Consider the following 11,900-nt stretch of genomic DNA (forward strand, 5'->3'; position numbering starts at 1 on the left):
GTGACCATGGGTGGTTACAAAGTGGGGGTGGGAGGTAAGGAAAGTGACCTACATATGGAGACAAACCAGTGCATAGGAAAGAAAGCTCCAATTACGGGTGTCCTGATTAGAAGTATGGACCACCTCACTCCTGGATACATGCTTCTCCATCTCTCCCCACTGGCTCAGGGAAATGCAAAGGAGTTTGGACAATTGTTCAGAAAACTGCAGCCAGCTTTCAGGGACCCCAGACCAAGTGATCAGTTTTTCTTTAGGAGTCAGCCATAGACAAAAACGTGGTCAGATTTCAGGAGCAGTGGGAAGAATTCTATCAGGTTACATGCCTATATATTTCCTTGACAGGGAAGTTACTATTATTTCAACCTTTCCCCCCCCACCAAACTAACTAAGCTCGGGCTCTTTTTTAGCCATTAATGACTACATGCTTGGATATATTCTGGATTAAATGAGGATATGTTTCAGGGTCAAGGTTCCCATTCATTCAGGTTCCCCAAGCTCATCCAGTCCTCTTACAGGTGAGTTCTCAAATTTGTTGCCAATATTTTGCTTGGATTTCTGAACCCAATTACGCAGGCTTTACCCAGGTGCAAGAAGTCTTGGTGTTATCATTTATCTTTGGGCGTTTTTTCAAATCAACCTTCAGCACCCGGTACCTTAGAGAGGTTTTTAATAACCCAATGAAAATTGCCCCATGCTTTCCAAAATGTCTCTGAGTGTGAAGCATGAAGACAGGGTCATGAGAAATATAAGGAACCCCCTGTGGCCTGAAATTAAGAGTCAGGTTTAAACAAAACTTAAAGAAGGTTAAATAAAGCCAAGATTGCTTTGCTGCTTTGCCTTAAGCTACCTCTTTTCACTTGAAGTCATGAAGATGAGCTGGCACGCGGCACGGGAGTGTTTCACGTCATGCACAGCTGTGCACAGTAGCACTCTTAGAGACTGAGTTGCCATCGAGGTGCTAAATCATGAAACGTTAGTGCTGAAAGGGGTTTCAGCAGTTATCTCTTCCAGAATCCCTGTTTTACAGGTGAGGAAACTGAGACCAGAAGAGGTTAAGCAAGATGACCAGTATCAGTCATAATGACTGTGCGTAGAAGCAATCAGCCACATCGTTAACTCAGTGCCCAGAGGACTAGCTGCTCTATAGCTACAGTTTGGGGAGCTCAAACCATTCTCACCGATCAGAAGCTGAAGCATAACTTTGTCCTCTCAGTTTTTTTTTTTCCTTCCTTAAAGGGAACATGCTATGCTGTTGTTTGGGTATTTTGCTAATTCTGTCTTTTCTCAGCTGAGACACTCAGAATGACCCTAAACTTACTGTTCTATGAAGGCTGAGTTAATTGGCCAAGACTACAAACCTTCTCATCAATATTAGCAGAGGGTTTTAAAGAAAGATTTCAACAAAGGTTTAAAAGATTGTTGGGAAACCTTTGTTGAAACCTTTCTTTAAAACCCTCTGCTAATATTGATGAGAAGGTTTGTAGTCTTGGCCAATTAACTCAGCCTCCATAGAACAGTAAGTTGATAACATTATACAAAGTGAAATAAGTAAATCAGAAAAAAACAGGAACTGCATTATTCCATACGTAGGTGGGACATAAAAGTGAGACTAAGAGACATTGATAAGAATGTGGTGGTTACGGGGGGAAGGGGGAGAGGGAAAGGGAAAGGGGGAGGGGCACAAAGAAAACTAGATAGAAGGTGACAGAGGACAATCTGACTTTGGGTGATGGGTATGCAACATAATTGAACGACAAGATAACCTGGACATGCTATCTTTGAATATATGTATCCTGATTTATTGATGTCACCCCATTAAAAAAATAAAATTATAAAAAAAATAAAAATTAAAAAAAAGATTGTTGTGAGAAAAATCACTATCTTCTTTTCATTGAAACGGAAGAATTAGTTTCAGCTGGTCCTCCGAGTGTGGGTGTCAGTGTTTGTGTGGCTGTGTATTTGGGTGCATACCAATGAAAGTCTGTGTTAGTGTCTATTTGATTGAGCAGATCAATCTGCTTAGCAAATACAAACCTGTGTTCAGCTGTACTAGATTCAGAGATATGCCTCTTCTAGGAAGCTGGCCTATAAATATATGCATGACTATAGACATGTATGTTAGAGCGTGTATACATGCAGGGCTTAGGTCAGTTTTAGACAAGGGCAAAGACATCACTCAGCCTCTGCTCTTTTCTCTTCAAGAGCTATTTTGAATTTTTGAAGTACTCATTTTTATACATGATAGATTCTTCCTTGTTCAAGTTATAGTATTTTCTCCTATTCTAAAAATATTACTTGGTCTCGGTAAAAGACTTGGAAAACACAACGAATCTAAGCATTCAAATTACAGCCTTCCTTTTTATACTGTTCCTTTTCTTGGCCTTTAAAAAAAGTCTTCTACCGTCTAGAAGAGTGTTCTTTACATAACGAATTTGAGAACCCACCTCAGGGGGCTGAATAAGCTTGGTGAACCTGAGGAACAGCCACGCTGTTTTCCAAAGTGTACCTTTCCATCGGCGATGTATGGGAGTTACAGTTAGGGGTACTGCTTATTTATATCTGCCTCATCGGTACCTAGTAAAGCACAAGACATAATGATACTTAACACACATATACTGAATTGTATAATCATTTCATCCTCGCATTTCTGAGTGTCTCCTACATTCCTTGAACTTCAAAAGCAAGGTTAAACATGCTCAAAAAAATAAAATTACTTAGATTGCACCACTTAATTCCATATTGAATTTACTGTTCCCCTATGTCCCCCTCCCTCATATGATCCTCCCCCTGGTAACCACTTCTCTTTTATCCATGTCCATGAGTCTCAGTTTTATATCCCACCTATGTGTGAAATTATACAGTTCAAAGTTTATATTCATTATCTCTATTAAACCACTCAAAGGGCTAGAAATTAGATATTCATTATCATCTCCATTTAACCAATAAATAAAAATTAAAATGTAAAGAAGTTAATTTTGCCCAAGTTCACACAAGTAGAGAATGATGGAGTGAGTTTTAGATCTCAGATTTGTCTAATGTTCAAATTTGTTCTCTTTCCACTAAATACTGCCTTTCAACTTTTAACAAGTTCAGTAAAAGAAAATGAATTAAATATCTTTAAATTATAAGAGATTATGGGGGAAATTTTTAAATAATATGTGGGCTTATTCTGGGGAATATATAGTTATTCCAAATGGGGGATAATTGGTTATATTTTTCTCCAAGAATTAAATAAGCACCATTTAAATTAGCATATTGTATGCAAACATCAGCTGCAAAATTAGTTTCCAAAAAGAGCTTGAAAATGGCTTATCTCATTTTCAGAGTTGATTATACCTCACGTTCTTATTTACATTATCACATTATCAGTGCAGTTAGCTAACAGCTTTTATGAAATATGATATCAAGTAAAATAAAGATCAATTTATATTGTACTAGTGACAATTCAACAAAACTTTTTAAGAACAAAACTCCACTGACACTCCTTTGCCTATGTTCACTTGAAGGCTCAATGCAAGCTCAATGCTTATATGTTCACTTGAAGGTTCTATTGAGAAGGTGCTGCATTTTTTTAAAAATTAATATATTGAGTGTGGGGTATGTGTGTGTTTGTGCATGTTTCATGTGTCTACAATGATGACAGACACATTCCAAAATGGCAGGAGGAGTTAATAAGGAAATGGCTTTCCTCTGCATTTATAACTATTGCAATGGTAGATATGTTTAAAAACTAATAAAAAGATGTTCAAATTCAAGATAAGCATCTCCATGAACCAGAAAGAGAGTGGAAACATGAATAAGCAAACACAGTCTGAACAGCACATTATCGATTAGGGGTCAGTGTCTACTGAAAGACATTTAAAGGGATGTTCTTAGCAGTTTTGCTGGTATAGGCAAAAACACGAAAATACCCAACTGCCCATCAACAGGAGGATGGATATAAACAAACTCTTTTTTATTTAGTCAATAAAATATTGTACGGCGATGGAATAATATACTGCTATAAAAAAAGAGTGCAGGTAAACGTAGCAAATAATAAGAAAATATATTGAAACAAGTCAAAAGACAATTACAGCATATTATTTTTAAATGGAGATAAAAGCCACAAGACACAGCTACAAGAGATAAATATAGTTGCCCGAAGGAATCAGGACTAAAGCGTAGGAAGGGGTAAGGCAGCTGATTACAATTTTAAATATAGGTGACCTCATGTTGCACAGAGAGCAGGACCATATGAATGAGAAAAATCACAGTTGTTCTCAATCTTAACAAATGTGTGTCTAAAGAATAAAAGTTCTGTCAATTATAAATGTGTAGAAAAATGAAAACATCATAAAACAATTTATTAAATCAATATGTATTCAATTTTTCATAACTTTATAAAACTACAAATTTTACTAGTTTTAACACATAATTTCAATACTGTATCATTATAATGATATAATTATAATAATTATATTGCCATATTAAATTATAAATTTAATTAATAAATAATAAATTTAAAACTGTTCATTATTTATATGTTCTATTTTGGGTATATATAAATTTGTAAATTGTAATTTAAAAGATTAGAAACCTTCAGAGTTAAAGTGTTTTATTTCTCTGTAAAAAAATTGGTCAAGAGTAATTTGAACAGTGCTTGCTTTTTTCCCCCCCCATCATAACTTAGAATATGGAGCAAGTATCTTTTTTATGATTTAGCAAATTGTCGTATTCCATTCTAAGTTTGGAACAACTTCTAAACTTTTATCTCTTATGCTTTCAATGTTTTGAAATCTGTCAGAGCGATCTTTCAATGTGAAGTTTTACGCCGGTCTCACTTCCTCTGGGACATGTCATCCTTTTTGTCACAAACACTTTCCTCTTTTATGACTAGATGTTGACCTTCACTAAGTCCTCACAAATGGCAACTGAGTCAACATTCCCACAGTCAGATATTTCTTCTATAACTTCATTTATGTAGGATTCTAGGGCCACTTCCAGTACTAAACAGCTATTTAAATATTTAATGGGGTTTAAATGAAAACCACTCTGGAGTTCCATTTACACACAGTGCAATATACTTCTTTTTTTTTTTTTTAATTTTTTATTGTGTTTATTTTTAATGGGGTGACATCAGTAAATCAAGATACATAAATTCAAAGATAATATGTCCAGGTTATCTTAAAGTTCAATTATGTTGCATACCCATCACCCAAAGTCAGATTGTCCTGTCACCCTCTATCTAGTTCTCTTTGTGCCCCTCCCCCTCCCCCTTCTCTCTCCCTCTCCCCCCTCCCCCCATAACCACCACACTCTTATCAATGTCTCTTGGTCTCACTTTTATGTCCCATCTACGTATGGAAAAATGCAGTTCCTGGTTTTTTCTGATTTACTTATTTCACTCCGTATAATGTTGTCAAGATCCCACCATTTTGCTATAAATGATCCGATGTCATCATTTCGTATGGCTGAGTAGTATTCCATAGTGTATATGTGCCACATCTTCTTTATCCAGTCATCTATTGATGGGCTTTTTGGTTGTTTCCATGTCCTGGCCACTGTGAACAATGCTGCAATGAACATGGGGCTGCATGTGTCTTTACAAGTCAATGTTTCTGAGTTTTTGGGGTATATACCCAGTAGAGGGATTGCTGGGTCATAAGATAGTTCTATTTTCAGTTTTTTGAGGAACCACCATACTTTCTTCCATAATGGTGGTACTACTTTACATTCCCACCAACAGTGGATGAGGGTTCCTTTTTCTCCACAACCTCTCCAACATTTGCTATTACCTGTCTTGTTAATAATAACTAGTCTAACAGGTGTGAGGTGGTATCTCATTGCAGTTTTGATTTGCATTTCTCTAATAACTAAAGAAGATGAGCATCTTTTCATATATCTGTTGGCCATTTGTATTTCTTCCTGGGAGAAGTGTCTGTTCATATCCTCTTCCCATTTTTTTATTGGATTGTTTGTTTGTTTGTCGTTGAGTTTTATGAGTTCTTTGTATATTTTGGATATTAGGCCCTTATCTGAGCAGGTGTTTAAAAATATCATTTCCCAATTAGTTGGCTTTCTGTTTATCTTGTTATCAATTTCTCTTGCTGAACAAAAACTTCTTAGTCTGATGTAGTCCCATTCATTAATTTTTGTTTTCACTTCTCTTGCCTGTGGAGTCAAATTCATAAAATGCTCTTTAAAGCCCAGGTCCATGAGTTTGGTACCTATGTCTTCTTCTATGTACTTAATTGTTTCAGGTCTTATGTTTAGATCTTTGATCCATTTTGAGTTAATTTTAGTACAGGGGGACAAACTGTAGTCCAGCTTCATTCTTTTGCATGTGGCTTTCCAGTTTTCCCAGCACCATTTGTTGAAGAGGCTTTCTTTTCTCCATTGAGTGTTGTTGGCCCCTTTATCAAAAATTATTTGACTATATATATGTGGTTTTATTTCTGGGCTTTCTATTCTGTTCCATTGGTCTGAGTGTCTATTTTTCTGCCAATACCATGCTGTTTTGATTGTCGTGGCCCTATAATAGAGTTTGAAGTCAGGTATTGTAATGCCCCCAGCTTCATTCCTTTTCTTTAGGATTGCTTTGGCTATTCGGGGCTTTTTATAGTTCCATATAAATCTGATGATTTTTTGCTCTATTTCTTTAAAAAATGTCATTGGAATTTTGATGGGAATTGCATTAAATTTGTATATAGCTTTGGGTAATATGGCCATCTTGATTATATTTATTCTACCTAACCAAGAACAAGGTATATTCTTCCATCTCATAATGTCTTTTTCGATTTCCCTTAACAATGGTTTATAGTTTTCATTGTATAAGTCCTTTACATTCTTTGTTATGTTTATTCCTAGGTATTTTATTTTTTTTGTTGCAATCGTGAAGGGGATTATTCTTTTGAGTTCATTCTCAAATGTTTCATTGTTGGCATATAGAAAGGCTATTGACTTCTGTATGTTAATTTTGTATCCTGCGACCTTACTGTATTGGCTTATTTTTTCTAGAAGTCTTTTTGTGGATTCTTTGGGGTTTTTGATGTATAGGATCATATCATCTGCAAAAAGTGATACCTTTACTTCTTCTTTTCCGATATGGATGCCTTTTATTTCTTTGTCTTGTCTGATTGCTGTGGCAAGAACCTCTAGTACCACATTAAATAAGAGTGGGGAGAGTGGACAACCCTGTCTTGTTCCTGATTTAAGGGGGAAAGCCTTCAGTTTTTTGCCATTTAGTATGATGTTAGCTGATGGTTTATCATATATGGCCTTTATCATGTTGAGATATTTTCCTTCTATACCCATTTTGTTGAGAGTCTTAAACATAAAATTGTGTTGTATTTTATCAAAAGCCTTTTCTGCATCTATTGATAAGATCATGTGGTTCTTGTTCTTTGTTTTGTTGATATGGTGTATTACGTTAATCGTTTTACGTATGTTGAACCATCCTTGAGATTCTGGGATGAATCCCACTTGATCATGATGTATTATTTTTTTAATATGTTGTTGTATTCGATTTGCTAATATTTTGTTTAGTATTTTAGCATCTGTATTCATTAGAGATATTGGTCTGTAGTTTTCTTTTTTTGTGCCGTCCTTGCCTGGTTTTGGTATAAGGGTTATGTTTGCCTCATAAAATGTGTTTGGAAGTATTGCTTCTTCTTCAATTTTTTGGAAGACTTTCTGTAGAATAGGAACCAAGTCTTCTTTGAAGGTTTGATAAAATTCGCTGGTATAGCCGTCTGGGCCTGGACTTTTGTTTTTGGGGAGGTTTTTAATGGTTTTTTCTATTTCTTCTCTACTAATAGGTCTGTTTAGGCTTTCTGCTTCTTCTTGACTCAGTCTAGGAAGGTTGTATTGTTCTAGGAATTTATCCATTTCTTCTAGGTTGTTGAATTTAGTGGCATAAAGTTTTTCATAGTATTCTACAATAATTCTTTGTATATCTACGGTGTCCGTGGTGATTTCTCCTCTTTCATTTTGGATTTTGTTTATATGAGTTCTTTCTCTTTTTTCCTTGGTAAGTCTTGCCAAGGGTTTGTCAATTTTGTTGATTTTTTCAAAGAACCAGCTCCTTGTTCTATTAATTTTTTCTTTTTTCTTTTTTTTTTTCCTTTTTTAGTATCAAAAGCATAGTCATATTTGTTCAGGTTCATGTCAATAACAACTGGTTTTGAATTCATGTAAGTATCCAGAATTGGCCAGCACAAACCAAGGTGATGGCGATGGACCTTGATTAAACAGCCATCATTGCAATGCCATACTATTCCTTCAATTTTCCCCTCTTTGCATCCTTCAAACCAGGACAACAGATCACTGTGCTTCAAGGCAGGTAGATTTCTTATTTGAAGTGCTCCATGTGGTATAAGAAGATGTAATGGATACTTCTTGCTTCCTAATCCATATGGGTTTCCATTAATATTTGTTCCTATGAGCTCCAGTGTCTGTTCTAAGAGATCTGCTAGTGGCACTGCACTAATTTCCAAAAGACCGGGATCGTCAGCATGATGCTTCAGCACTAGGGTGATTTCAAATTCATAATTAACTACAGAGGAATGCCAGCAATACTGTTTGTTGTTTTTCTCCACTGGTACCCAACCAGGAATGTGTCCATTTTCATCAGGCACCGGATTTCCATTTAACTGTTCAATTTCCTTCGCTGGTATCCAACACTCTGGAACAGGTTTGAAGTCCTCCTCAACATTCCAAAAGAATCCTTTTGAGTTTGGTTGTGAATGCTGAAAATTTTTAAATCTTTTCTCAGCAAGTTTGTTAGGTTTTCTGTCCAGCCGAGCCCACAGATAAGGCTGACCTTTGTAGGTAGTAACATAACAACATGTTCCATCCACTTTTTCTGTTGGAATTGCACTGTATATATCTGCATCTAATGCCTTGTGACTTATAGTTTCAGTTGCCAAAACTTTATATGGCTGATGCTCCCTTTTGGTGGAGGGCTCCTGTTTCACCTCCGTCACAAACACACACGGCATTTTCCGCTGCACCAACCCCACGCGCCTCATGGTGGGACAGGCAAACAGGGAGAGTGAATAGCGCGCCTCTGCAATATACTTCTTAACTCTTCTTTTTATCCATCAATCTCCTCAAAACTCCCCTTATTAGAGTTCAATTGTCAATCCCTCTATCTCTTACTTAAACAACCCTCCCTTTTAAATCCAGCACTCAAAGACTTTCTTGTGTCTCATCACTTCCCTCTCGCGTTCAAGTCCTTTCTTCTACAGAGTGTTGCTATGTCTTTCCCAGTGTAAATCAGTCCAGGCAGTCTGCCCCTTATGTCATTTTGTACAAGGAATCAATGCACCAGAATAGAGGCCTTTTTTGTGCTGTTTTATTTTTGCACACACACACACAAATATATATATGAGACTGTGAGTGTTTAACATTGATGCCTTTTTCTTTTACATATCCTCTGGACCATTCAAGTCCTTTTCTTGGGATAAGGCAAAGTTCACATCCATACATAAATTATTGATTCTAATTTTGCTATTTTGGGGATTTGTATGTCTCTCTTTCACCTGTGTATTCCTCAGTATGAACACCTATACTCAGTAAACCTTGTGTGGAGGAAGGAAAGCTTGAATGAGTTCTATAAAACAGGGGGGACATAAATTTACACATAAAAATATAATAATATAGTTGTGTCTTTGTTTTTAGTTTTGTTTATCCCAATGTGGCTAATTCTTTGCCTGGAAAACCTGATTGAAGAAAGTAACAAGAGAGATGAGGACTGTAAAAATAGTTCTAAGTTTATATTTATACAAGTGACAATACCAAAGCCACTTTGTGATATTTATTGAATGTAGCAAAGGCAAGTATAATTCTTTCAACAAGTTCATGAAAAGCTGCCTAACGTCATTAGTCACTAAAGAATGCAAATCGAATGAGTTACACTTCACAATCTACTAAGATGGTTATAATTAGAAATAAAATCACAAGTGTTGACAAAGATGTGGAAAAATTAAAACTCTTGTACATTGCTGGTGGGTATGTAAAATTGTGCAACTATTATAGAAAACAGTTTGGCAGTTTCTCAGAAAGCTACTGGTAAATATATGATCAAGCAATTCCACTCCTTGATATATACCCCAAATAATTAAAAGACAGATTCCAACGGACACATTTACATTAATGTTCATTACAGCATTATTTATAATAGACAAAAAGTAGAAATGGTGGAAGTGTCCATCAATAGAGGACTAGATATACAAATATGGTATTTGCATACAGTGAAATAGCATTTAGCCATAAAAAGGAAAGAAGTTCGGATAGATGCTATACCATGGGGGAGTCTTGATATGTAAAATGAATGAATTATGATGAGTAAAATAAGTTAGCTCAAGAGGACAAATGGTTATATGGTTTCGCTTATATGAGTGATCTTGAATGGGAAATTCACAGAGATGAAATGTAGATTAGAGATTACCAGGGGCTGAGTAGGGTGGGGCATGGAGAGTTTTTGCTTCATGAGTAGTGAGTTTCTGTTTGGGATGATGGAAAAGCTTTAGAAATAGACAGTGGTAGTGATTGCCCAACAATGCAAATATAATTAATGCCATGGAGTCGTATAATACAAAATGGTGAAAATAGCTTATTTTATGTAATATGTGTTTTACTACAGTAAACATTTTAAAAGTATATGTGGGAGATAGTTAGCATTGCCTCCCTCCCACTAGGAGATAGGGATCATTCTTCTTTTCCCTCATTAGGGTGATGGTGACAATTTTTTCACAATAAAAAAATAAGCATATTCAGTCACCCATAAAAGAAATCAAGGTGCTTGGAAAAAGTGAAATGAGAGAAAACAAGAAAATAGATAAAAGAGGGTCACACAGCAATCAGTGGGACAAGAATCAAAGTGAAATCCTCCCCCTTTACCCAAAAAGATAAATATATTTTTTTGAGTCAATAACAAGGGTTGAGAAGTTGGGTAGAAATATGGAGTAATTACCAAGGAACAGAAAAGGAAAAGTTGCCTGAATTTCTTTGCCGCACTAAGGGAAATACAAACTAAGGCCCTCTCTACAGACTGAAGAACAGAGAGAGTGGTTGAATGGCAGGATTCACGTTCTTCTGAGAAAGTATTTCAGGTAACAGACATATAAGCTAGAATGCATCAGTAATGGGGTTCTCTATAATATTAAGAACATATGACCTCTAAGAAATGAAAAATGAGCAACGAATTGATAAGACTAAAGTGTGTGATGAGAAAAGGCTATGAGAGGCAGATACAAATTGAAAAGCTGATAAAAAATGGCATACCAGCTCATCATAACATTAAAAATAAATGGGCAGGAGTAAAATATGTGTGAGAACAAACAAGGACAGAGAGGCACTACACAAAATTAAATTATGATGAGCAAGATGAACTTGAGATACTCCTTAAGGAACTGAAGAGGAAATGGAGGAGATGAAACATATTATGCAGAAGTTGAAATATTCCCATCTTTGGCAATATGAACAACGAGGTGCTCAGAGAACCTCTCTCCATCTCTGCCTCCCCCTAAAAGTTATATTTAAACAATTTATTTTGGGGTTCACAATTCTATCCAGCTCTTCCAAGGGTAAGGAGATTTTGTTGGGAATGGTAAGCAATGGAAAGCTCAAGAGCCGGTTTGACCTGAGGATAATCGCCTATGGCAGCATTACCATTGGGCTGCTGAGCCTTGAGCCAGATGAATAGCACTGGTAAGAGCCAGGGTTCCTATTCTAAGCTCAGAATTGCCATCCAGTGGACTCTGGCTCCCAGCAAAAACTAAAGCTATCTTTCCCTAGAGCAGTGGTCGGCAAACTCATTAGTTAACAGAGCCAAATATTAACAATACAATGATTGAAATTTCTTTTGAGAGCCAGATTTTTTTAACTTAAACTATAGGTAGGTACATTGTTATTAACTT

The 11,900-nt window shown here is 36.2% G+C and overlaps 1 pseudogene; it reads right to left on the reverse strand.

Annotated features, from left to right (window-relative positions):
• Positions 1-2,536: 2,536 nt before the first annotated feature.
• On the reverse strand, positions 2,537-9,041 carry LOC136322615 (RNA ligase 1 pseudogene; annotated as a pseudogene).
• Between the last annotated feature and the right edge of the window lie 2,859 nt (positions 9,042-11,900).

This window comes from Saccopteryx bilineata, chromosome 2 (assembly GCF_036850765.1).
Source record: "Saccopteryx bilineata isolate mSacBil1 chromosome 2, mSacBil1_pri_phased_curated, whole genome shotgun sequence".
NCBI lineage: Eukaryota > Metazoa > Chordata > Mammalia > Chiroptera > Emballonuridae > Saccopteryx > Saccopteryx bilineata.